The 26,924-nt window shown below is 44.3% G+C and overlaps 1 protein-coding gene and 1 non-coding gene across 7 annotated transcripts in view; both read left to right on the forward strand.

The window, feature by feature from the left end:
* The window catches only part of RIPOR2 (RHO family interacting cell polarization regulator 2), a 211,704-nt gene that overhangs the window by 120,888 nt on the left and 63,892 nt on the right, over positions 1-26,924 (forward strand). The window contains exon 1 of one of the 6 annotated variants that reach the window (XM_019985972.2): positions 7,440-7,715. The exons of 4 other annotated variants lie outside the window; for them this stretch is intronic. The gene's annotated coding sequence lies outside the window, so the exon portion shown is untranslated. Of the gene's footprint in view, positions 1-7,439; positions 7,716-7,759; positions 8,582-26,924 lie in introns of those variants that run through there. One more of the 6 variants, XM_070778305.1, reaches the window with a different exon arrangement.
* On the forward strand, positions 26,322-26,428 carry LOC139179214 (U6 spliceosomal RNA). The gene has a single exon (XR_011563638.1). It is a non-coding gene; the product is annotated as a U6 spliceosomal RNA (small nuclear RNA).

Genomic DNA, 26,924 nt, shown 5'->3' on the forward strand with positions numbered 1-26,924 from the left:
TGGTGATCAAGTGGTTCAAATCCTTTATTTGACAAGTGAGGCCCCTGAGATCACAAGGGTCCAGATTTGTCCCGAGTTTACAACCCGCGTGTTTCAACTCAAAGTCCAGCACTTTTTGTAAGGCTGTTTCCCGGACACCGTCATGATAGGAAGAGCCAAGGCTTAGACTGGGTGCTGCGGAGAGATGGGGATGCAGCTGAAAGGCTTTTGGAAACACACTGTAGTGCCACGAGGGCCGGGCGCCTGTTGGGACCTTACCCAGACCTGTGTGTCCCAAGGTAAGCTCTGAGACAACCATAGCAGAATCGTCAGCATGCTTGTTCATATGACTGAATTAAAAAATCAAAATCTGCATTTTAAACTCCATCTCAGAGTGATTCTTATGCACTCCATAAACTAGAAAAATAGAAATAAAGGAGGGGAGGAGGAAGGAGCGGGTGGGATGTATGGAGAGAGTAACATGAAAGCATATACATTTCCATATGTAAAATAGATAGCCAATGGGAATTTGCTGTGTGACTCAGGAACTCAAACCAGGGCTCTGTAACAACTTGGAGGGGTGGAGCGGGGAGGGAAGTGGGTGAGAGTTTCAAGAGGGAGGGGACATAGGTATACCTGTGGCTGATTCATGTTGATTCATTATCCTTCAATTAAAAATAAATACATTGAATTATAAAAAACAAATAAAAGGGAATAGAGAAAAATTGGTTATAGCAACAAGTGAAATATTAGTAGAGGTGAGCAAGGGGGGAGGGTAAAGAGTTATAGTAGGAGAGAGGAGTTCTAGCATCTTCCTCTTTCATGGCAGCATTCCCAGTCATGATTTGGCCTTGCAGTTGGGTGACCAAATGCCTATGGGGGAAGGTCATAAGAGTAGAGAAGGAATTTCAGAATCAGGATGTTAGATATGCTATCCACTTGGATATTAAACATCATAGTTCTGAAGAAAGATTCGATCTCAGCTCTATCTGGCTACCTCTCTCCAGGACTAGTTAACTAAACAGAGAGTAAAAGCCCGAATGCACCAGCATCGTAGGCAGAAGGAATACATAGAGAAATACAAATGGATAGAGGTGCCTAGGTAAAAGCAGATCTCTGGCACCTTGCGGTTAGAGCACTCACTTCACTTCATAATGGCAGTAGGTCTTCAGACATGTTCTGAATCCTGCATTAAATATCTGACGCTCTAAATCAGGAAACAATTGGCTGCACTTCAGATGCTCTTCTGCTTTCTTCTAATGAATTGTGCATTTACTAAGATTGATTGGTGGTGCAAAGAACAGAGCCTGGCATGACCAATTCCGTCCCCTAAACAAAATCTGGCCTTAAATATGCCCATGAGAGGAAAACAATGAAATTCAGTTTTCAGAAAAGACCCTTTTCAGTGCTGCTGAACACCCTGTTTTATGGCACCAAAAATAATCACAGTTCCCATAGCACCCATAATACTTCCTCTTTCATAACACCCACCTCAGTTATTTACAGCTGTCCTTACAACCAGGCTCCTCAAGATGGGTTCCATGACTTTCCTGTTTATCTCTGTGGTTCCTGCCCTTATCAGAGTGCCTGGCACCTGAGTTGAAATAATAGCTATCATTTTTCCCTCCTGCTGCTGCTGTTAAGTTGCTTCAGTAGTGTCTGACTGTGTGACTCTCTGGACTGTAGCCTACCAGGCTCTTCTGTCCATGGAGTTTTCCAGGCGAGCATACTGGAGTGGGTTGCCACTTCCTTCTCCAGGGGATCTTCCCGACCCAAGGATCAAACCCATGGCTCTTATGTCTCCTACATTGGCAAGCGGATTCTTTACCACTAGCACCACCTGGGAAGTCCTCATTTGTCCCTGCTGCTAAGTCATTTCAGTTGTATCTGACTCTTTGTGACCCCATGGACTACAACCCACCAAGCTCCTCTGTCCATGTGATTCTCCAGACAAGAATACTGGAGTGGGCTGCCATTTCCTTCTCCACCATTTGTCCCTTGGGCTGTTAAATTAAAATTGATGCATGGATAGGGACGGTGTTAAACTGTTGACTGCTTTGGAAAAGGTCATTTATTTCCATTGGTGTGAAAGCATGACAAAGTCTTACACTAGAGGAGATTTCTATAATACCCCCACCACCAGTGCCTAATGAACTCTGGGCTTCACTGTTTTCCTGGATGAGGTTTCCAGGGCTACACGAGTGTATCTCTGAATGCTTCAAGTGGTGAAGTTTTTGAGACAGAATTAGAGAGCCCTCACCAGAAATTAAATCAGCCAGAACTTTGATCTTGGGCTTCTAGTCTCCAGAAGAGTGCAAAAACACATTTCTGTTGTCTAAGTCCACCCAGTATATGGTATTTGTTATGATAGTCGTAGCAGACTAATACAGTGGGGAAACAGAAATCTACTTCTCTTCAGGGTGGGTGTTAGACCCTGCTCTTCCCCCTAGACTTTTCCTAGGTAGTCTATTATAATCTAATCTGGTTAGTGATAGACTACTAATGCTAGTGAAGCTAATCTGTAGTAGCTCTTATTTCTCCCAAGACTTTTCCTGCATAACTGTACTTCTTTCCAGGCTTCTTTCTCTAGAATGAGGTAAATGGAGAAACGTTTGGAACCACTAGACTCTACATAATTAACCATAATACAAAGTGGCGGTTGCCCAGCATCTCAGGAGATGTTAAGATCTAAGATGCTGTGAAAGTTCTGAAGTGAGAATGCAGGGAAAGAGGCAAGAGATCTGGGGGAAACAGATACAGACTAGAGGACTGAAACTGGATCTTAATGAATAGATGTGGCTGTTAGGAAATGGGGTGAAGGCTATGGGCACGGAGATAGGCTGGGGGTGGGGCTGACGAAGGAAATAAAAAGATCAAGGTAAGAGTCCAGGTGTGCTCCAGAAAGGCAGAGTTATTCATCTTTCATTCACTAATTAGTTGCTCAGCTCTTGCTCTGTGCTGGGGATACCACGATATATAAGGCAGAAACAGTCTCTGCCCTTATGATCTCACACTGCGTGCGCCACCTGGGGAGCCCTATGAGCTCACAGTTCAGTGAAAAAGAGACACGGACAACTAAAAAGGTAAAGAAAATCATTTCAATTCACAACTGGTGCTATAAAAGACACAGCGCATTAAAAAAGAAGAACTGAGGGGAAGAATATACTTAAAGATGTAGGTGGTCAGGGAAGACCTCTCTGAGAAGTGATTTGGAACATTTAGGGAACTGAAAGAAGGCCGACCTTAGTGACCTGAGGTTAGTAAAAGAGAGGCTGGAGACATAAGTAAGGCTGAAAAGGATCGGCTCACCAAGATCTTGTAAGCATTGTCATGGATTTTTGATTTTATTTTATAATAAGTGAGGAATGAAGGCAGAGTTTTGAGCAGGATAGCGACCACAACATAATTTTTATTTTTAAAGATTACTCTTTCTGTATGAGTTATCTATTGCTACCTAACAAATTGTCACAAATTCAGCTGTTTAAAACAGCACGTGCTTATTATTTCACAGTTTCTGTGAGTCAGGAGTTCAGGAAAAGCTTCAGGCTGCAATCAATGTGTTTTCTAGGGCTAGGGTCTCATCTGAAGGCTTGACTGAGGAGAGATCCACTTTTGAGCTAATATGAAGGCAAGATTCCATTTCTGTGAGCTACTGAACTGAGGACCTCGGTTCCTTGTCATATAAGAGTCTCCAACATGGCAGCTTGCTTTATCAAAGCCAGCAAGGGACAGATTCAACTAGCAAGATAGACATCAAAATCTTTTATCATCTAATCATGGAAGTGATATCTCAGCCCATTTGCCATATTCTATTGGTTAGAAGTAAGTCACTAGGTTCACACTCATGGGGAAGGGATCACATGAGCGTGTGAATACTAAGGGGTGGGAATCATTAAGGACCGTCTTAAAGTTGTCCCGCCACAGTAAAGAATGGATTCTAGGGAAGAGCAAAGTGGTGTCGAGGAGATCAGGTGATACAGGCTAGAAATGAAGGATCCCAGAGAAGGATGGTGGTAGTAGAGCTGGAGAGAGGTAACCAAGAATGAGAACTGTCAGAGATAGAGCAACAGGTTTTGTTGGTGAATTGAGTGTGGGAAGAAAGAAGAGGCATCAGTAATGATTTCCTGATTTCTGGCCCTCTAGCAGTGGGTTGGATATTGGTGCCATTTATTCTATTTTTAACTAAGATGGTTAAGAATAGAGGAAGATCAGTTTGGGTTTATGAGGAAGAGAATCAAGAATTGGCCAGCAAGAAATTAACAGGAATTTTAAATAGGTACTCGGATATTGGACCTTAGAGGAGAGTTCTGAGTTGGAAATGTAAATCTGGGAATCTTTTTTTTAATATTTATTTCTTTTGGCTGTGTCGGGTCTTTGTTGTGGCTCACTGGATCTTCGTCGAGACATGCAGGATCTTTCATCACACCACGTGGGCTCCGTCGTTGCAGCGTAGGAAAACTGGGTCTCTTTAGCACAAGAACATGACTTAAAGCCCTGAATGAATAGATGAGACCCCACTGCAGGGCCCTGAATACCCATCTGAGATGTTTATGTATATTTAGAACTCCATTTAGTCCTCTGTAAAGTGCCTCAACCTACCTTTAGAACCACTTTTTGCTTGCCCTAATTCTAATTATCTTTTAAAGGAGGATATCCAGGTTCCATCCTCTCCCTCCTGCTGGTTTTGCTTACTTTGGTGGGAGGAGGGAAGAGTGTATCTTCTGATTTAATCCTACCTGTCCTTGTGGTCTATTTTGCCATTGTCTTAAACAATGTCATTCAGTCCCCACACTTAATTGGGGTATCACCATTTAGGTTGTAAACTATTTGAGTGGGGCATGAGGAGAGCATTTGTTTTCCCCCCATCCTTTTCTCAGATCTCCACAAATACTTATTGTATGAATGAATGTTTCAATAGCAGTTTTATTTATGGCCACTGTAGTAGGCCAAGAAATGCTGTAGGGGTTGTGGAGCTGTTTGGACCTTTATGACTCTCAAATTTATTGAGGCTGGAAAGGACTGGGTTGGGGGGGGGGGGGTCGTGGAATAGGTAAAAGAGAAAGGAGGTAGAATAAGGAAATATCTGCAAAACCTGGGCTCAGCTGTCAAGTATCAACAAGGATACAACAGGGATGAACCCAGGTCCAGGCTGAAGGGAAGAAGGATATATGACAGACAGGATGGTAGGGCCACCATCATCCAAGTTTGCAAGTGTCAAAATCCAGCTTTTGCACAAGTATCTAAAGTTTACTCAATTGTGTCACCTTGGACAAGTCACATTAACTCCCTTGAATCTTGGTTTTCCCATTATGAAATGGGAGCATTAATACCTACTACAGACTTATCAGTCAATTCAGTTGCTCAGTCATGTCCGACTCTTTGCAACCTCATGGACTGCAGCACACCAGGCCTCCCTGTCCATCACAAACTCCTGGAGCTTGCTCAAACTCATGTCCATTGGGTCGGTGATGCTACCCAACCATCTCATCCTCTGTTGTCCCTTTCTCCTCCCACCTTCAATCTTCCCAGCATCAGGGTCTTTTCCAAGAAGTTAGTTCTTCGAATCAGGTGGCCAAAGTATTGGAGTTTCAGCTTCAGCATCAGTCCTTCCAATGAATATTCAGGACTTATTTTCTTGAGGATTGACTGGTTTGATCTCCTTGCAGTCCAAGGGATTCTCAAGAGTCTTCTCCAACACCACAGTTCAACAGCATCAGTTCTTCAGTGCTCAGCTGTCTTTATGGTCCAACTCTCACATCCATACATGACTACTGGAAAAACCATAGCTTTGACTCAATGGACCTTTGTCAGCAAAGTAATGTCTCTGCTTTTTAATATGAAAACTTATAGTTAGGAAAAATGATACAGTGCTTGTAAAGTATCTGCTTCAGTGAAAGTCGCTCAATCATGTCTGACTCTTTGTGACCCCATGGACTATACAGTCCATGGAATTCTCCAGGTCAGAATACTAGAGTGAGTAGCTGTTCCCTTCTCCAGGGGATCTTCCTAACCCAGGAACTGAACCCAGTCCTACATTGCAAATGGATTTTTTACCAGCTGAGCCACCAGGGAAGCGCATCCGCTCCAGAGTCTAGAGTATAAGAAGAAAACCAATGAATAGTAGCGTTCAGCATCCTAAGGATTATGTCAAGTCAAGCTAACTCACTAGGAACACATATTGACCAGAATACCAATTATTGAACACATACGAGGAATAACTTGCCAGGAAGACTGGAATGTTAGTATCATGTGGTCAACACATTTTCTCTTCTGAAGGAAAGTCTCTTTGGGAAAAATGAGTGCTGTTAGGAACTAGTCAGTTGGAAGAAGTACAGAGGGAGGTGGGTGTGTGGAAAAATCCAGCTGTCATGAAGCATGCAGCCTGTCAAGGCACTCACTGCTCAGGCTGCCCTCCATGGTCTAAGGCAGTGACCTGGTGACCAGGGCTTGCTCTTGGGTGCCCTTTCTAGGCATCAAGCACACTCTGCTCCTCCTGTTAAATCCTTAAGTCAGCTATGATGTAGCTGATTAGGGTATGGTTTGAGTGTCTCAGAACCCAGGTGTGAGGATGCAGTCTCCTTATCACCACTGGGTAAGGACACAGTGTCCTCAAATGTTCTCTTTTCGTCCGTATCTAAACTCACTGAGTCTCATCCAAGTTGGGAACAGGGATACACCATTCTATTTAACATACTCTAGGTACACAGTTCATTCAGGATGATGACTTTACAGATAAGGAAACTGAGACCTAATAAGGGATTCCCTATTTAAGAAAAGAGGCAAGACCTTGTCTCTGGGTCTTTGTACACTCCCAGGATTGGACAGTTTCCACTCCAAAGACTCTTTCCATGGAATGTCTTTGCCTGCCAGCTCCACACTTTCCTAAAGAAAACATATTATGTATAGTTCTCATCTGCCAAAACAAAACAAGACAATTCTGTTTCTCCCCATTGTTATAAGATCTCGCTGCTCAAACAAGCTCTAGCCGAGAGCCCACACAAAGCAAACGTCAAGGGGGCTTTCCAACACGACTCTTGCCAGGGGCAACCAACTTCACACTCACAGACACACACACACACACACACATACACAAGCACGCACACGTCACCGATGTCGCCCCAGCGCATTATTTCGATGCACAGCCTCTCTTCGAAATTCCAAAAGGTTAGCTGAAAGAGCCTTTGCTGGCCTCGGCTGTTCTCCCGTCTCCCTCCAATGCCCTCGGTCCCCTGCGCGAATTCCAGGGATAACTCCAAAGCGGTGACACCAGCCCGTGTCAAGGACCACGGCGTGGCGGCGATCAGCTGGCCGCCGACAGCAAAGAGCAGCCTTTGGAGCTGGGCTGGAGTAACTGTCAAGCAGCTGGCTCCCCCGCCCCTCCCCGCCCCGGCGACGCCGCGGGCCCCGAGCCCGCCCCGCCCCCGCTCTCCCCGCCCCCCGCCCCCCGCGCGGCCGCCGCCGCACTCGCTCCGCGCTCAGCCGGCCCCGCAACTTCAGCCAGCGCCGCTGGCTGCTACGAGCTGAGGCAGGAGGTCGGCCGCCGGGGCCGTGGCCTGGACGCTCGGGGTCCGAGCGCGTCCCGCGACCCTTTGTCCCTTTCCCCGAGTGAGCGCGCTCAGGCTGTCTGCAGAGCCGAGGTGCGGGCGGCCCCGGGCATTGCATTGGCACGGAGGCTGTTATTCTAAGCCAGAGACCTCAAGTGTCCCCTTGTCATGACAAGGAGCCTTCGTCTTTAGGTATGTGCACCTTTTTATTTGTTCTTTTTTGCTTCTGATCTTGCTGACAGTCCGGGTGAGGTCTGTGTGGCGAGGGTGTCGTCGGCTTGAATAAGTGTCGCCTGTTAAGGAGCCCTTGGGACCGGGGCGTCCTTGGTTTCCTCCGCCTGGGAGCGTTCGGGTCTTTCATGCCCACAGGATAGAGACGCTAAGTTGCTGGGCAGTAAAGGGACACAAGCACTTTTGCAGGCAGAACGGAGGGATGCCCAGGAACGTGGCAGGACCGGCCCAGAAGGTGCTGAGGGGCCCGCGGCATTGCCCGGGGACTGAAGCGTTGTTTCTGGGGCGAGGACGCGCGTGGCTGGACATTAGGTGTCCGGGGAGGGGGCTTGGTGCGAGCGCTTGGGGATGCAGGTCCTAAGATACTGGTTGCCGCCGAGCGACTTCCGGCACTGTCAGTGCCCACGGGGAGTCCAGCTCGCATCTGGGATTACAGCCTCTGGGATGCTAACTTGCCCCCAGGCTGCCCGTATTCAGCTTGGCTACGAACCAGCGTCATCCCTCCAAGTCTGGATTCCAAACTGGCAGTGTGGGGTCGGGGAATGAGAACTGGGCGGGGAGCAAGAAGGAGAAATGTGTGGCACTGATGCTGATGAGAGTCTAGAAGGGATAAGGAGTGTCGACGCACCTGATGAGGAGCACCGGTGCAAGTTTCTGTGGCGTGGGAGATGGTCTAGGAAAAAGAAGCATCTGCACCTCTGTTACCGCGAGACCGTAACCTCCTGTCCCCCTCCCCCAGGATGGTGGGGAGCGCATAAAGAGCCTCAGTCTAGGAGAAGGTAGCTGCTGTTGGAAATGAGACCAGCGGAAGCCATCCAGATGTTAAGGTGGGAGAAGCGTTGGGCCGTTCGCTCGTGCGAAGTGACAGCTCCCGCGGGAGCAAGAGAGCAAGTGGAAAACCGAGATAACTGGACGGATTTTTATCGGGGGGGAGGGGCGGGGTGGTGCGGAGGGGATGTTGGCAGCGTAGAGGGTCCTTATCCTGAAGATACCAACGTGTTGCTCGAGTGAGTGACAGAGAGGAAACGTCTAAGCCTGGGGGCCAGGGGAAACAACCATGATTGTCTTGGAAACCAGTCTGGATCTGTCTTTTCTCCTCCCTCCTCAATTGCTCTCCACTCTCCACTCACTGCCAAGTTCTAGGACTGTGACCAATCGTCCCCCACTCTTAAAGAGACTGTACTTGTGCTCTGTATGGGACTGGGCATCTCCTGAGCCTTTGCCCCTTTGTTATCTGACACGTGATCTGTTCTTCCTTTTTGTTTCCTGTCACGTTTACCTGGCTCTGAGTATGTTCCTCTAGTCCTAGCCACCCCCTAGTTTAGTATACTCATGCTCACTTACTTCCCCTCTTACTCTTGCTTCTCCAGCCTTTTTGGAACAGCCTCTGATTTTTCCCTCTCACCCCCACTGTCTGCCTCCTTTGTGTCTCCATCAGACTGTTATAGCTGCTGTTCCAAGCAGGGGATGTCAGCTGTGAACTCTTCAAGAATGAACATCATCAGGCTACTCTCCAGTGGTTAATTAGGAAGCAGCCAGTGGCTAACCTGCTGTAGGAACAAATTGCAGGGGTATGTCTACTCAGGGGAAGAGCCACTAGAGGAAAAGGCCTCCCTGCTCTTCCCCACTCCTCCTAGCCCAGCCCTTGGGGTCAGCCTCTTGTGCCTAGCTCCCCCTGCCACAGAGATGCTGCCAAATCCTGGCTCTTCCCCAGGAAGCTGATGCATTTGTCTGTCCAAAAATCTGCTGCATCCAAACATCTGAAAACCTGAAGAGTGGAGATCTGTTTAAGTTAAAATGTACTGCATATGTTGCTTTTCGAAAGGCCCCCCAATGGGTGCTGCTTCTCTCTTCCTCTGCCAGTCCAGTGTGAGATTTTGGTTTTGAATATTTTATCTTCAGTATAAATATAAAGAAATACCCAGCTAGAGTGAGGAAAAACTAAAAGCCTGCACTGGGGACTTGCCTTGCCTGGAATTCTGTGTACTCGAACACAAATGCTGGCAGTGGCTCTCTTCTTTCTGTTGAGTGCAAAATCGGATTATTTCCAGCAGAAAAGGGACACATACATCCCTCTTCAGGGGTGACCTGGAGAAGGAGATATTTATGTCTGTGGGTGTCACTTCAAAATTCTACTCTTTACTATTGAAGTCCATTGACTTGGGGCCCTTCTGATGACAGTCAGGTGTCCTACCCTAAGCCTGAGGTTGCTGGGTGGATACATCCCTAGTGTGGGAAAACCCCACAGCCCAGCTGTGATACCAACCATGTGCCCAGTTGTGACTATAACCAAGTCCCTTCTCTGCTGTATTTTGGGTTAATTCATGTATTATTGACTCACCCCTCAGCGTCAGGAGACTAAAACACAGACAGAGGCCGTTCTGGAGGGTGAACAGCGCAGCCTGCACTTTTCATATTAAATAGTAGAGTTGGGTGAACAACCATCCCTTGGGCTGAAGTGTTTGCAAACCAGTGTTTTATTTTACTGCTCAATGCATTCAGTGAGTTGGGGAAAAAAGATAAAAGGCTGTCTTGTTTCTGTTCTGAAAAGAAGTCAGAGGTCTAAACTCAGTTTCTTCCTTTTCTTGGGAGGAAGCGTGGTAGAAGTGAAAGTCTTGTTTTGTTTATACAGTGGGTTCTCGGGGCAGTGGCCGATATTTGACTTTCCACGTGGGCCTCCTCCGCCTCGGTGGCCATGGGCCGGGCCTCGTGCTTCTGAACGGCTCCTTTACCAAGGTTATTTTCATCTGCCAAGCCCAACTCCACGAGTTGGAGGAGATAGACGGCTTGTGTTTGTGGTCATTCAACCAGAAAAGAATACCAGCTGAAAACAGACAATGAAGCAAGGGAATCGGGGGTGGGGGTGGGGAGAGGAGGTACAGATAGGCCAGCAGCACATAATTGGTTCCCCAAAGGCAAACCTAGACCCGGGATGGCTCGGTGAAGCCATTGTCATGTAAACACCCCATAGTGCGATTATTAGAAAGATCTGTTCAGAAAAGGAGAGCGATTATGATTATGCGCCTTTTTCTCTGGAGGAAACCCTCCTTGGCGTCATTCCCCTCCACTTTCGAAATCATATCCTTATAGACGGTTTCTCCGCACATTTTCCCCCGAAAATGAAAAGCTCCCCCATTGTGCACATGGAGGCCTTCCAGCCGATTCCACGAAACAAAAGCACTCAATGCACAGATCCTGAATGAATTAATACCGAAACACCCACACGTCCTCCTCCCTCTTCCTGTCTCCTCTCTGAGGCCACCAAGTTCCTCGCTGGGGGAATGGCCAAGGTTTGTTGTTATTGTTGAGGGGTGGTGGGTTGTGGGGTTTTTTTGGTTACAGTGTACTTATCCCACTTTAGTTGGAAGTATTCCCTAAAAATAATAGATGTTTTTCTCGAATGTGGCCAGTTACCTAGAAAAGATCGTTTTACACATGGCCCGATGCTGGGTGCCCTCCCTGGACACCACCGAGAAAAGAAACCACTGCGATTTATTTTCTCCCATCGTTTACATGACACTGATGAGCACTGCGTGGAGGAGATGAATGTTTTCACACGTCCATCACACTAATTAAAAAAGAAAATTAGATTTCTTTTCAACAGTGAAATCAAATGAGGTGCAGTGTTTCTGTGTTGTGTTTCATAAGCTCAAAATGAGCTCTCTGCCAGATGGAGGATGGCAGTGTCTTAGACAAAGGGAATGTTTTTCACACCATTTAGCGTTCAAATATAATAAAGTGATAAACAAATATAATAAGTATAATAAAGTGATGAATAATCATTTTTATTTCTGAGATGGGTTGGAAGTCCAAGTCCTAAATTACAGTGTTCTGTAATTTAAGGGAGCACTGGGATCTGGCCAGAATTAAATTTTTCATTCAATATAAAAGTGTAAGAGACTGATTGTACCTTCTAGGAAGTGCACAGTCTGGTAGAGAAGGAGGAGGAACCCAGCTGTGTTGGACAGAGTGCTGTCCGTATGTCTTGGTTTGCCCTGCTTACATCTGTTGTCTCAGCATAAGCATAAATGTTAATAGCACCCCTTTCACTCAGAAGGATTCTGGTTTGGTCACCCTAGAAAAGGGGCTATGGGAGGTCAGAGGAAGGCGAGGAAGGCTGTGACTGGAGTAGTCGGTGAGGATTTCATCCGTGTGCCTTTGGTAAGATTATAGCTAAATGGAAGAGAAAAGAGAAGACACTAGATAAGACTAGGAAGATTGTGAGCTCTCTGAGGGCACAGAGGGCCCATTTTGTTCATTCCTGGATCCTCAGGGCTTACATGCTGCCTAGCAAGTCATAGGCATCCAGTGTGAACTCACTGCCTGTGACCTAGATTTAAGATCAAGATGAAGGTAGAACAGTTCAGGACAGCAAAGCAGTGTGCCTGGCAAAGGTCAGATGGGCTCAATTATGAAATAAGGCTATTAATAATGGCAATGGTATTAAAACCAGGCTGGTGATGACCATCCCAAAAAACAACGTGTGTACAGAACAATGCCTTACAACTCTTTCTTGTGTAAGTCACTTGTCTTTGGGGTTTAATGCTGTGACTTTCACCTCTAGCACTGGAAATGATCTCTTTCTCCTCAAGCAAATTGTTCAGGAAGGAACTGAAGGAACAATGACTCCATTCACTTCAAACTTGTCCCCTTCTGTCCTTGTCTTCTAGGAGGACTTTTGGAAGAGAGGCAAGGGCGGGGTTAGGGAGAAGGTACCTTACAAATAACAAAAGCAACACAGATGAACACAAAGAGCACAGGGTTTTTCCTTCCCCTAGTAGGGGGAATAAATCCATAGTGACAGTTTCCTGGAGCAAGTATAAATTCCCGGGAGATTATTCCTGGGACAGCATTTATTTTACTTTTTGCTGTATATGAAGGCCTGAAGAGACTTGGTCTTGGCCTTAACTGTGACAGTCCACCTTCTAATTAATGTCCCCCCTGCTGAGATACATTGGTTCAAGGTCAATTACCCCAAATAAATATTCCAGGATAACTACCAGTAACCCTTGAATGGCAGTGCCATGCTTTTCTATTATAAAGTTACTTAGCAGCATTTTAGCCACTTTGAAATGAACCATATCTTCCAAAATTATAATACAGTTTATTTGTCTTGGTGATGGTTCACCATCAGAAATATGTGGAGCTTAGAAAAGAGAAAGATAGACATACACAGGGATGTAGCACTGAGAACGTGCATCGGGGTTCTGTTGCAGACAATAGAATCCTCTCAGCAGAAGAATATAAAATAAAATGACTTACAAAATTGTTGGGTCAGGAAGGCCAGGGAAACACACTGTACGTCAAGCCTTCTGGAACAACTTTGAAAGTCGTGTTGTAATGGTGTCACTGCCTGGTCAATAATGAAGACACTGCCTGATGATTTAGGAAGCTGCTCTCTCCAGAAGGAAGCCGTCACTGCCACGGTCAGGAAACAGCCGACAGGAAGCCAACACAGAAAAACCAGGTAGTCCGTGAAGGTGATTGCCAGTGGTGACAACAGAAGAGGTGGAAGTACAGCATACTGCTGCTGCTGCTGCTAAGTCGCTTCAGTCATGTCCGACTCTGTGCAACCCCATAGACGGCAGCCCACCAGGCTCCCCTGTCCCTGGGATTCTCCAGGCAAGGACACTGGAGTGGGTGGAAGTACAGCACAGTAGGCAAAATAATGTGCCGCCCCCTCAAAGATGCCCATGGCCTAATCCCCCCAAACCTGTGAATGATGTTACCGTACATGACAAAAGGACCTTTGGAAAGATGCTAAAGTCAAGCTCCTTGGGATTATCCTGGATGCTCCACCTGGGCCCAGGCTAATCTCAGCAGCCCTTAAAAGCTGTGGTCATGTGACTATGGAAGACGGCCCAGAGAGATACAGCATTGCTGGCATGCTTGAAAGTGGAGCAAGAAGCCCCAGGAGAAGAAATGTGGGTGGCTTCTAGAAGCTAGAAAAGCCAGGGAACTGGGTTCTTCCCCCGAGTCTTAAGAAGGGAACACACCTGCGCTAACACCTTGATTTTAGCCCCATGAGACCCATTTCAGACTTCTGACCTCCTGAACTGTAAGATAATAATTGTGCGTCACCTTATGCCACTGAATTTGTAGTAATTCATTACATTAGCCATAGGAAGCTTAATACCACAGCCTCCCCTTCAAATCTTGTGGCAAGCACACGGGTGGAGGCACCCTGTATTGTGCAGAATCTGAGCTACAGGGGATTCTGGGAAATGTAGTTTTCTGCTTCCAGGCTTCATTACTGGAAGTCATCAAGATGGGGCTTGATATGACATCCAGTGCCAATCACAGATAGCCATTGCAGCTGCCATGAGAAGGCATGGGGAGCCTGGCGAGCTACAGTGTATATGCACTGCGCCCTGAGGGACGGAGGCATGTGGACATGGCAGAACAGAATTGGATGCCTGAGATATTTAGGAAGTTTAACAAGTGTTATTAAGTCATTAAGGCACAAGGGGGAGAGGAGGAGAAGGCCTCAGAATAGTTGACTTTTTTACTGAACTAGAAGTTACTAACTGATCTGTTAGCTATTGCTGGCAAGGTGGTACTAAGGAGAGATTATACATAAGTATCAGTATCAAGGATAATTACTAACATATAGACAGTCCATATGTATTTTCAAACTGTATTTTCCAAAGATGGCCTCAACAGTATCTCCCACCCTATAAGGCCCTTCCTACAGAGTGACTTTGGTACTCTTGCCATTGAGAAATGAGGTTTTTGTCCCCCCGCCGCCCCCCGCCCCATCTCTCTTGACTCATAGAGAATTGACTTCCAAGGCTAGATTACAAAAGATTACTCAGCTTCTTACTAGTTCTTGAAGCTATCAGCCACCATGTAAGCTATCTGATGATCCTGGGGCTGCCATGCTGTGAGGAAGCCCAAACTAACTGACCACAGGGAAAGGCCTGGGACCACAGGAAGAAAGAGAGATGCCTGGGCCAGCCCCCAGCTTCTCTGGTCCCTACTACTCTGTGTCCAGCCACCATCTGACTGCAGCAGAGCCCTTTCTAGCTCCTGACTCACTCTTGTTCTAGTCCATACTATCAGATGCAGAAATAAGGTCAATTAAAACCACAATTTTTTGCTATTCCTATCACATTTCTTCACTGTGAGGTAAATAGCATGACAGTTGTCAGTAGTAGAATAACCAGATCTAAAGCCTACCTTTCCTCTTGTTGAATATTGGCCAGAGAAACTCATTCTTAAAATAGATATTAGAAGCGAACAGAGGTTGGTTTGTTGGTTGCGGATTTAGGAAAAGGGGAATTGGTAGCCTTGAGACAGAATTTCATACTGGCTAATTCAACAGGTGAATAAGCAAGACTCCCAGTAACTTCTTTTGAAAGTAGAGTTGTCTCAGTGTGTCCAGTAGAAGTACTGCAAGTCTTTAGGGAGTGTTGTCAAATAGGGACCCACTTAGGAGATGGAGAAAGGAGATGAAACATAGCTGGACAAACCCATGATCAAATACAGCTAGCCAACCTGGCAAGCCCTTCCTCACCAGCCAGGCTGACTGCTCTTTTCACTTCTTTTTTCTACATGCCTCCTTCCTTGATACCTAAAGTTTACTTCTGAGGTTCAAGGTGTCCCCTGGAAATAGTACATAATATTAATAATGCATTAGTTTAAATAGCACCTTCTATTCCTGTGGGGTTTTGCAGTTCTCAACAACTTCCAGCACACCCATTGTCCTTTTAAACCAGAGAACCCCACGATGTCGGCGGGACTAACATTAATGTCCCTGGTTTCACCAGTTAGGAAACAAAAGGATTAACTGGCTTGTGCAAAATCACAGTGCTAGTATATCTAAGAGGCTGGGTTAGCGCCTAGCCTTTCTCACTCTCATTTGGGGTCTGCCATTCCAGAATATCCATTCCATTTGCCTCGGTAGCAAAATCAATGTTAAGCTGGAGAGAGGGAGGGATGATTTGTTCTGCCTGCCCACACCTTCAAGCACCAAAATATGGCCTGCTTGAAGCCTAATTCATTGAGAGCCTGAAGCACAACTATTTCTCTTCTTACCTGACTAATGCTGTCAGTTTGTTACCATATTTTGCAAGTGGAAACCTGCCCCGATAATGACACAAGAAAGGTCAGGAACTGCTCCCTTTGCAGGCTCCCATGACATCCCTAAAAAAGCTTGCCCTTTGAATTTTGTCAAATAGTCTTCGGGCTAAAATAGGACAGAAATGACATGGGCTGTTACTCTTTAAAGAGTTATTTCTTATTATTTTTTTTAGATCCTCAAAGTGTGTTTCTTCACATTAAGATATTTTCCAGGTGTAATTTGTTTTGGCTCTGAATGTTACAAAATGGCTATTTCGCCACTAATGGAAGAAAACAGCCAGAGCCAGAAGAGGCTGAGGGGCTGCGTTAGCTCAGGGAGCTTTCATGTATGTGAATATACGATGATCAAGCTAGAGATACTGAAACAGTATTGAGAGAATGTGTAGTCTTAATTTAAGGAATGAGTATCTCTCCTTTGCAGTCCAGCTGGGGGGGAAATAGATGCAGGTAGATCGTGCCCTTGGGGCCTGCCAGGTGGCTCAGTGGTAAAGACTCTAGGAGATACAGGAGATGTTGGTTCGATCCCTGGGTCAGGAAGATCCCCTGGAGTAGGAAATAGCAACTCACTTCAGTATTCTTGCCTGGAAAATTCCATGGACAGAGGAGTCTGGTGGGCTCTAGTTCCTGAGTGACGGAGCACACAGCACACAGATCTTGCATGTAGATTCTCTTTTCTCTTTGAGTAAATTATGCAATGCTGAATGTAGACACAGGGGAGTCTGAAGTCTTTGTAATTTAAAAAATAACACCCCCCCCCAAAAAAAAGCCCAATTTCTGAATTATAGATGTGTTTACTTGTATCTCATATTGGATGTTGACATAAAGCCCCTCTTCCATAGTGAAGCATTGAATCTAAATTAAAATGTTTTGTGTGATATTAATAATAGCTATCATTTAATAGCATTTCCAATATGCCAGGCACATGCAGTCATTACCTAAATTCTCACAATGACCCCAATGTAAAATTATCATCTGTATTATAGATGAGAGAACTGACAATGGTAAAGGCAGAGTTCAGTTTTAAATCCAGATAGCCTGGTATCACGGAGAAGGCAATGGCACCCCACTCCAGCACTCTTGCCTGGAAAATCCCATGGACAGAGAAGCCTGGTGGGCTGCAGTCCATGGGGTCGCAAAGACTCGGACACGACTGCGCAACTTCCCTTTCACTTTTCACTGCATTGGAGAAGGAAATGGCAACCCACTCCAGTGTTCTTGCCTGGAGAATCCCAGGGATGGGGGAGCCTGGTGGGCTGCCGTCTATGGGGTCGCATAGAGTCGGACACAACTGAAGCGACTTAGCAGCAGGAGCAGGAGCAGCAGCAGCCTGGTATCAAATCTGGATTGTAGCTGTGGATGTAAATATACAAAAACCCCAAATTCAGAGTTCCTATGACTGCCAGTTAGTAGCATGTTCCGTAAGCCTGAGTTCTCCCATAGCACTAAGCTGGCTTGTGGTTCCCAGATCACTTGGCTTAGTCATTCAGTACTCAGATAGTTCACGTAGTTTTCAGGTTGAGATTCTTAGTTGATATCAAGGCATTAATGAGACATCTCAGGATTCTATTGTAATCACCGAGAAGTTTTCCCATATTATCCAGCAAAAGATTCATCAGTCCAGCTAAGTATGCATTGTGCCTGCACTGAGAAGTACCTGATCATGAGGAAACAGACATTTTTCTACTGGGTAAACGATCCATTCTGATAAATGACAGTGTCAGTGATAAGCCTTCCCCCTCCCCGTTATCAACTTTGTCCCGTACAATGCCTCAGAGATCTGAAAATCCCACAAAAGGGGAGGGAAATGGAGAAAAAGCAATTTTGTTGTTTTGTCGCTAACTCATGTCCGAATCTTTGTGACCTCATGGACTGTAGCCCACCAGGCTCCTTTGTCCATGGAATTTTCCAGGCAAGAATACTGGAGTGGCTTGTCATTTCCTTCTTCAGGGGATCTTCCCGTCCCAGGGATTGAACCCACGTCTCCTTCTTGGCAGGTGGATTCTTTACCACCGAGCCACCTGGGAAGCCCAACTTGAGAGAAAAAAGGAGTCATTCCTTCTCTTTTAGAAGGACCATTGTCTAATCCATACCCACATGTAAAGTGTCTCTTGATCAATTTTGTCTCAATTACTGAATGTAGGAAAACAAGATCATTGTTAATTCATGCAGTTTAATTTATGCATAGGAGAATTATGCAGGGTAATTACCTGCAGTTGAAGGAAATGAATGGTGTCAGATCTGGTTAATCCGTGCATGTTTCACCCTTCTATCCCTCTGTTCTCAGAGAAGACTTAAAGTGGTAACCAGTGTGTGATATGAAAAATTGCATTGGTTTGTTAAACAGAAGTATTTTTTGCCTTTGATTTGCATCACAAATAGAGTTCTCAGATTTGGACTGACTACATTTGAATATAATTTTCAGAACAAAAGCTTTGATTCACTGTCTTAACTCCTGTATAATCTTTTCCAGAAGTGCCCATTTTTTAAATCAGTGCAAGAGAAATTATCTTCATGCACCCTGTGTTAGCCTGAGTAAAATTTCCTTCGTGGGAATAATTCACTGGGAATGATGATTATTTTGTTTATCAAGAGTTATAGGGGATTTATAATAATGATTGCTAGTTTCCACATTGTTCAGAACCTCTGAGATCTAGTGTCTTCCAAAAACTAAAACTGAAACAAGCAGCTGGAACAAATTATGGGACAGTGAGTGGACAGAGATGGAAATATGCTCATGACTTTTGCCAAGCAATAGGTTAAAGCAAGCAAGAGCTGTTAAAGCCTCTTTGAATTCATCTATGGTAATTGGGAGAAAAATAAGGTTTAGTTTTTGTTGATGTTGTTCAGTCATTAAGTCATGTCCGACTCTTTGCGACCCCATGGACTGCAGCACACCAGGCTCCCCTGTCCTCTACTATCTCCCAGAGTTTGCTCAAATTCATGTCCATTGAGTCAGTGATGCCATCTAACCATCTGACCCTCTGCCGCCCCCTTCGCCACTTGCCTTCAACCTTCCCCAGCATCAGGGTCTTTTCCAGTGAATCGGTTCTTCACATCAGGTGGCCAAAGTCCTGGAGCTTCAACTCAACATCGGTCCTTCCAGTGAACAGTCAGGACTGATCTCCTGTAGGATTGACTAGTTTGATCTCCTTGCAGTCCAAGGGACTCTCAAGAGTCTTCTCCAGCACCACAATTCGAAAGCATCAGTTCTTCAGTGCTCAGCCTTTTTTATGGTCCAGCTCTTACATCCATACATGATTGCTGGAAAAATCATAGCTTTGACTAGATTTGGTTAAAGTTTATTAAAAAAAAATTATTCTTTGTAACTTTTCAAAAACTTGAGACAGGTTATAATATCATACAATTAAAAAGAGAATAAATATCAAAAGGAGGAACTCAGAAAAATCAATATCTTAACTTTAAAGAATGAATGTTTATGCTATGATTGAGCAGCAAGTTTTGCTCTGAACTTCCCTGTAGCCAGACCAAAACAAGTATATACTAGGTTATCACTAAAGTTACTACTATCAGAAAGATGGACTTGGAGCAATTCCTTGAGGGGCAGATTACCCCAGCAATGAATTGTAAAAGAAACGTCTTATGTGGGCTTAGACGAGGTGAAATTGAGCTCGTTAAACCAGAGCGCTGCAGTGAAGTTCAGAAGTCAACACTGCACGTTGACCTTCACTCTTATTCTCTAACCCCTCCATCACATTCTCCTAAAGATCCAAAAGGAACAATCAAAGTAAACTCCATGAAGAGAAAAAGAAATATGTGTTTTTGGCCTACAGTTGTTATGTTTGGGGGGACAAAAAAGATTCAACTTTTCTTCGGTCAAGTTACATGCTGCGATCAGATTTTTGTCTTCAGACAAGGTTAACAGAAGGTTGAGGATGACTGCTGCCTTCCCCACACGCCCTCACAGGGGAGCCCAGCTGAGACAATTGAGTTGCAACTCAATTGCAACTCAATATCGTTGAGTTGCAACGATAATCTTATTACAGCACCAGATTTCAGCAATTGAGATCTTGGGTTTTAGCAAGACCAACTCTATTAGCAAAATGAAGCAGAGCATAAAAACATGAAACTTTCACTGTTTAGGTGAGGCCATGTCTTTTTATCCTTGACCTTGATGATAATGATGACGGTGATGATGGTGGTGGTCGTGGTGGTAGTAGCAGACATCCGTTTTACTGAGTACGTACTCTGTGCGTTATACTTTACAGGCTTGATTTCCCTTAATTATCACCATAACTTAATGATGTAAGTGTTTAGAGACGAGGAAACCGAGCAGAGGTCGTTGTTCCAAAGAGGATATTCACACCAACTGTGTGACTGCAGACTGATGGTCTAGCCACACACCGTAAACTTGAGGTGTCTGTATGTGAACGTATGTGTTTGAGCTTCTGGATCCTGCTGCTTCGTTGTTCTTACTTGCTGCTTGTCTCTGTTGCTTACAAACACACTGACTGCAACAATCTCTAAGATTCTGTCTCTTTTAATTAGAGCTATGATGGCATGACATTGTCTCTGAGTTGACTCTCAGGAAATATGTAACCTACATATACATGTGTTAAGTTTAAGTGTACTCTCATTTACTAAGACTAATGCTCCCACCTGAACCATTTTCCTTGACTCGGAAAGTCCTAACAGAAACATAAGTGATAAATCTGATACTGCCCTTCCCTGCTGAGAACATTAATTGTGACACACAGCATGGTCTGAAATCCAGCTCTGGAAGGCAGCAGAAGGGTAGGGGGTGCAATGACTGGCTGTGTCCAGCCACCTGTCCACGCAGTTGCCCCCCTTTTCTCTTCACCCTCATACCCCAGGCTGAACAGTTGGAGGGCATCTGCTCTTGGGGCTGAAACACCCGCACGGCCGACTCGGAAACAGTAAACCCATACTGCCGAATGATATATTTTTGGTGCAGAGAAAAATTTTGTCCCTCCTAGGGATCAAAATACATTCTTACATGAATGCATGTCATTTTTTTAAAAAGACATTGCCCAGGTCACATTCCAAATTCTGCCCATCCCATTGGATTGTACTCAACACCCACATTTAACGTTCTCTGTACTTTCAATTGCAAAGTCTTGAGATGAGGTTTGAGAAACACAATGTGAATGACATCCTTCAGAAGAGAAAAATGTTCAGAGCAGCTGGTTGTCTGGAGGGCGTCCACTGAAAAGCTCGCAAATCATACTATAGAAAAACAACTCTTACAGATGCCTGCTTGGTGGTAAAGTATCCTAGGATCTTGTGCTGTATTTAATACCAACTGCATTTTTTTATTTCGGGGGAATCAACTTTTTTTTCACCACCTCTGCAGATATTATGTAGTCTCTAATTGAAGCCTAGCTCAGCTAATTCCACTTTTAAGAGACTTGGGAATGTACAGTACTTATAAATGAGCTCCTAGGTAAAGTATAAAACTCATGAAATCAGCCTCCCAGTTTTCTCTGGGCGATGCACAGGATGTCATCATCTAGACCTCATTAAACTGGAGACAACTTGGTAATACATCCTCATCACGGTAACAATCAGAATAGCACCTGCTCTTCACTGTTCTAAGCACTTGAATTCATTAGCGTATTTAATTTTCACAGCAAACTGGGAGTTTGTTTCTTTTCCCACTTTTACAGATGAGGTAATTATGGTCTGGAGAGGTCAGGCAACTCATCAAGGCTGCACAGTGTAAAGTGTTTCTGCCAGGCAGGCTGAATTCTTTGGTCTCCACGCCCTGACACGGAAGGCCTATATTTTGGCCTCACAATTGGGAAACAGAAGGTTAGATGACCATAAGTTCCAGTCCTGATAGGGAGTTACTTTTGAGTCTTCACACAGTGGACAGTTTTTCTTTTAAACCCTAGGATACCCAAAGCCATTCCTTTTTTGCCATTAGAGAAGTGATGCAGTTTTGTCCTGTGTTTCTGGTGAAGATTGGCAATGCCTTTCCCAAATATTTTTTTGTATCGGAGTTGGAATCAAGCAACTAAAGAACATGAATAACTCCATTTTTTGTGCATTGAAAGAATAGGAGGTAGATGTGATCAAGATTATGGCATACGGTGTGGAGAGAAAAAAAATGAAACCCTGGGAAGATTTTATGTATCTCTGGCAAGGCTCTACCCAAATCAATTAAATTAAAACCACTGGGGATGAGGCTCAGACAATCACATTATTAAAAAGCTCTCCAGGTAATTCTAATATGCAGCCAGGTTTGAGACTCTCTAAACTGTATTATGCTCTTTCTAGAGGTTATTGATAGTTATATCCATAGGAAGGTGCAGAGGCCAAAATATAGGTTAAATATTTATTTAATGTGGTAAATGTCTTCAAATAAGCCCAGTAACTCAGTTTCTAACAGTGAACATGGCTTTCTGGATTTAGTCATGAATTTGTTACTCCTGAATAGCAAGGATTACCCACTTGTATTTGTTGACTCTAAAATGCTGTTATTATTGTTATACTGTGTCATAATGAGCATCTCATTGTGGCAAATGGTTGAGTGAGTGAATTCATGAGTGCTCAGCCACTCAGTTGTGTCTGACTCTTTATGACCCCCTGGACTGTAGCCCGCAGGGCTTCTCTGTCTGTAAAATTTTCCAGGCAAGAATACTGGAGTGGGTTGCCATGCCCTCCTCCAGGAGATCCTCCCAATCCAGGGACTGCACCTCAGTATCCTGCATCTCCTGCATTGGCAGGTAGGTTCTTTACCCACTGAGCCACCTAAGAAGCTCATGGGGAATGGTTATGGAATAAGAAAATAAAAGATAAGAGTAACAGTGAAACAAAGGTCAATTGTTCTCGAACCCTCTGAGCACCTGATCATCAGTGCTAGTTAATGATGTCTGTGAGGTCACAGGGTGTTCTGAGTACTGGTGACCCTTCTCTCCAAGTTGATGGAAAGTCGTATTAAGAAACAGGCAAAAAAGGGAATTCCCTGGTGGTCTGGTGGTTAGGACTCCAAGCTTTCATTGCTGAGGGCTGGGGAACTAAAATCCTGCAAGCCTCATGTCATGGCCAAATTTAAAGAATAAGAAGGCAAAGAAAACTGGAGGAGAAATTCTGCTTTCTCAGCTAAAGGAAAGTAGAGATGGGTAGAAACTCTGATTCTAGATCCAGTTCTGCCAACAGTCTTGTTAGTACAGTTGTCTACAGATGAGTCTCCTTACCTATGCAGTGGGAATCATGACAGTTGCCCTACCTTATTTACATGGCTGTTGTCAGAGTATAGATGTCAGAGCATTTGGAAAGGACCAATCTGCGGATTTGAAATGTTATTATGAATCTCCTCACTAGATGATAGTAGAGATTCAGATAGCTGTGTGGCCACCAAAAGATGCACCATTCTCTTTATTTTTATTCCCCAAAGGGTCACCTGTTCTAAGTTCTTTTAACTTTGGCATCAGTACTAAATTCTTTAGAAGCCCTATATGGTGGAGAAAGTGAAAGTGTGAGTCGCTTAGTCATGTCCGACTCTTTGTGACCCATGGACTGTAGCCAACCAGGCTCCTCTGTCAGTGGAATCCTCTAGGCATGAATACTGGAGTTGTTTGCCACTCCCTTCTCCTGGGGATCTTCCTGATCCAGGGATCAAACCTGGGTCTCCTGCATTGCAGGCAGATTCTTTACCATCTGAGCTACTATATCTACCTCTATGGTGGAGAAGGCCTCTGTCAGTTGACTGGAAAACTGAACTTCCCTACACAGAGATTATTTCATCTTTTCAATTTTGCATGACGAATGCTCCCAGGCTCAGCGCTGCCAGTTTGCTCAGAGCCTGCACTTGTTCCTCAAGTCCTGACACCTGAGACCCCCTGTGGCCCTGTCCATGGTGAAAGCCTTGGACTATTCCCACATGCTTATCCCGACCAGGCAGAGGACAGAGGCGAAATCTGAGGCCCCCGTGACCCCACAGCTCTGTTCCCTGTTGACCTGCTCCATGGCCAAGAGAGGTGGTCCCAGTTTGGGGTTTCTGTGTTTACACAGATGTTGGGCCGGGAGGAGTGGAAAGTTAGGTGGGTCTGGAACTTATTAAAGCCAGTTAATTTGACCTCCAGTGTGGTCAAATTATAGGCTTCTTGTTTGCTTTGAAGTGGGATTGGGTCGACCCACCAAGCAAACATGCTAAACCAAATCTCCTTCTCCTTCTAGAGAAAATAGACAAATTTCCCTTCTCTCTGACTTCCCCTTTATCTGCCCTGAGATTCAAGGAGGACAGAGATCATCATGTATTGCATTCATGCTACATCCCCCATTCCTACATTCCCTGTGTTCTGAAGTGTTCCATAAAGGGGCTAAAGGCTAAGAAGTAGTTTCTGACACGATACTTGACTGCTTCATGCTAGATGTGGGCCGTGACACCCATTCACTATTCAGGATTGCTTTCCTGTATCAGCGCTGGAACAGTAGACACATTAAAATGTTCAAATATGCACATAAATAAAGCAAATGGAATAACATATTCCTGAAAACCCATCACCCAGTGCAATGATTGTCAAGAATTTTCCACACTTGCTTCATCTATCCCTCTTGTTATTGTTGTTAAAACATCTTAAAGCAAATCTAAACCATATGTCATTTCACTCCTACAAACTTCCGTGGGCATCTCAAAAGTATAGACATATTTCTGCATGATCCTAATTCCATTTCACACCTAACAAAATGAACAATATTTCCTTAGTATGATCTGAAGTCTAATCCATGTTAAAATGTCCCAAGTATCTCAAAAATGACTTTTTTCAGTAGGTTTGTCATGACAATCAAGACAAAGTCTACACGTTGCATCTAGATGTATAAGGAGGAGAAGGACAAGATACTCAACCAAAAAGTCATTTTAATGCTTAAAGTAACATTTGGTTGCAAAGAAAGAACAAATGCTTATGGACCGCACACTGGACCCATCAACATATGGCAGACTCCCAACAGTATATCTCTTGAGTCTTGTCCTTTCTCCTCCTTTTTTCCCATGAATAAATGATTTGCTCAGCAGGGAGTCTGAAGCCCTGTGAAGATCTTAACCTACTTTATTTCTCCCAGACTGGCCAGAGGGACAGGGTGCATGGAGACAGTGGGTAGGACCCAAGAAAATGAATGAAAACCATTTTCTTGCTAGTGAACTAGAGACAAAATTTAAAACCCAGAGCCAAGAGAAGACCAAGCATTTCATAATGAGATTTGAGTCCCAGAAAATAAAAAATAGCCCTTGGAACAACTTTAATGTGACCAGAGGATGGAGTAAATTCGGAGGGAAGGGCCTAGAATAGGGTTGAAACTGGTGAGTCAGGTGATGGAACTGGTGAGTCAGGTGATGGAATGGTGTGGTGGGGGAGACAGGTTGTCTTGGGGAAGTCTTCCAGCTCCTCTTTTTCCTGCTTTTGAAAAAGGAATCTGACTCCCCTCTAGGTGGATTGGCTAAGGACATGAATGGGCAAAGAATTACAGACAGCTAAGAGTGGAGATTAATTTGCTAGCTGACTGGGAGCATCGTGTGATTTTTTGGAGTTATGTGAACCTCTGTGAGGGGAGGTATCCTGACAGTGCCTTTGGGTTCAGAATCCAAGTAATACGGCATTTCACATGTGTACAAATAGGCCTGTAATGTATTCTTTTGTCTTTGTTGTTGGGAGTCTGCCATATGTTGATGGGTCCAGTGTGGGATCCATAAGCATTTGTTCTTTCTTTGCAACTAAATTGTACTTTAAGGATTAAATGGACTTTTTGCTTCATTCCTGTTTTTACAGCTTCAAATCCTCTGGTTGGAGCAAAGAACAGTAAGAAATTATTTTACCCTCTTATGTATCATAAAAAGGAACATAATTCTGCTTTGTTGATAATCTAGGCATTTGCACATAGCTATACCTAACTGCTTTGCATTCTGGTTATAAATTATTTGGTTTTGGCAACCAAAATAACCCAGCAGATGTTGTTCATATGACCACCTTCTTGGTATGCAGGAGCAAGGACCAGTAATGAACCCACTACTCCCTTTATAGCGGTTTAATTTGCTAAAATTACCATGCAGAGAACATGTGTGCGGGCCTCTGGGAAACCACGCAGCTTTGAAACTGCTGGCATATGATGGCACTTTCAGACACAGCCTTATTCTAGTTGAACCACAGAGTAACTCTCTGACACTGGTTTCTTCTGAAATGTTATCATTTGCATCCTCCTTTTTTCACCTCTGCTTTGTTCAGTAATAATTCACATGACTTCAGACAGAACGCCACAGGTTTAGGGAGACCAAGGTCACATTATCAGAAAAAATTTACTCCAAGGCAGGGAGAATTAACAGAAGACACAAAATTCTCCCTATTAGTATCGGGTTGGCCAAAAAATTTCTTCAGGTTTTTCCATAAGATCTTAGGGAACAACTTTTTTGCCAACCCAACACATAATAATCGGAAAGTGCCAACATTCAACTGGCTCATTTCCTTGGTAAAAACATCTTTTTCTTTGTATGTTGCTTTTAAAAAAATGGTGCTCACTTCAGCAGCACATATACTAAAATTGGAACAAGAGTGAGAAGATTAGCACGGCCTCTGTGCAAGGATCACGTGCAACATTGTGAAGCATTCTGTGCTTTTCTATTACATGTAAATTAGATAAGCAATAAGGACTTGCTGTACAACACAGGGGACTATTTTCACTTATCCTGTAATAACCTATAATGGATAACAATCTGAAAAAAAGAATATAACTGAATCACTTTGGTGTACATCTGAAACTAACACAATATTGTAAATCACCTGTGCGTCAATTTAAAAAATTAAAACATAAGGTTTAACAAACATTTCTCTGCTTTTACCAGACTGGAGTGCAGACACAACAGGTCATTGCTTCCTGTTACAGAAAGGTCATTGCTTCCTGTTTCATGCTAAACGCCACTCTCCCTTTATAGATTATTAATTTTCATAATAAGTCTGTTATGAGAACTTTTTCTATAGAGTTATAGTTATGTAAACGAATCACTCCAATAGCTAACAATAAGCTCTTGAAGTTGATCAGAACACACCATCACCTACAGACTTCTAAAAAATGCATGACGCAGGCTGTAATCAAGAGTATCAGAACAGAGACTGT

The sequence above is a fragment of the Bos indicus genome, chromosome 23 (genome assembly GCF_029378745.1).
Source record: "Bos indicus isolate NIAB-ARS_2022 breed Sahiwal x Tharparkar chromosome 23, NIAB-ARS_B.indTharparkar_mat_pri_1.0, whole genome shotgun sequence".
Taxonomy (NCBI): Eukaryota; Metazoa; Chordata; class Mammalia; order Artiodactyla; family Bovidae; genus Bos; species Bos indicus.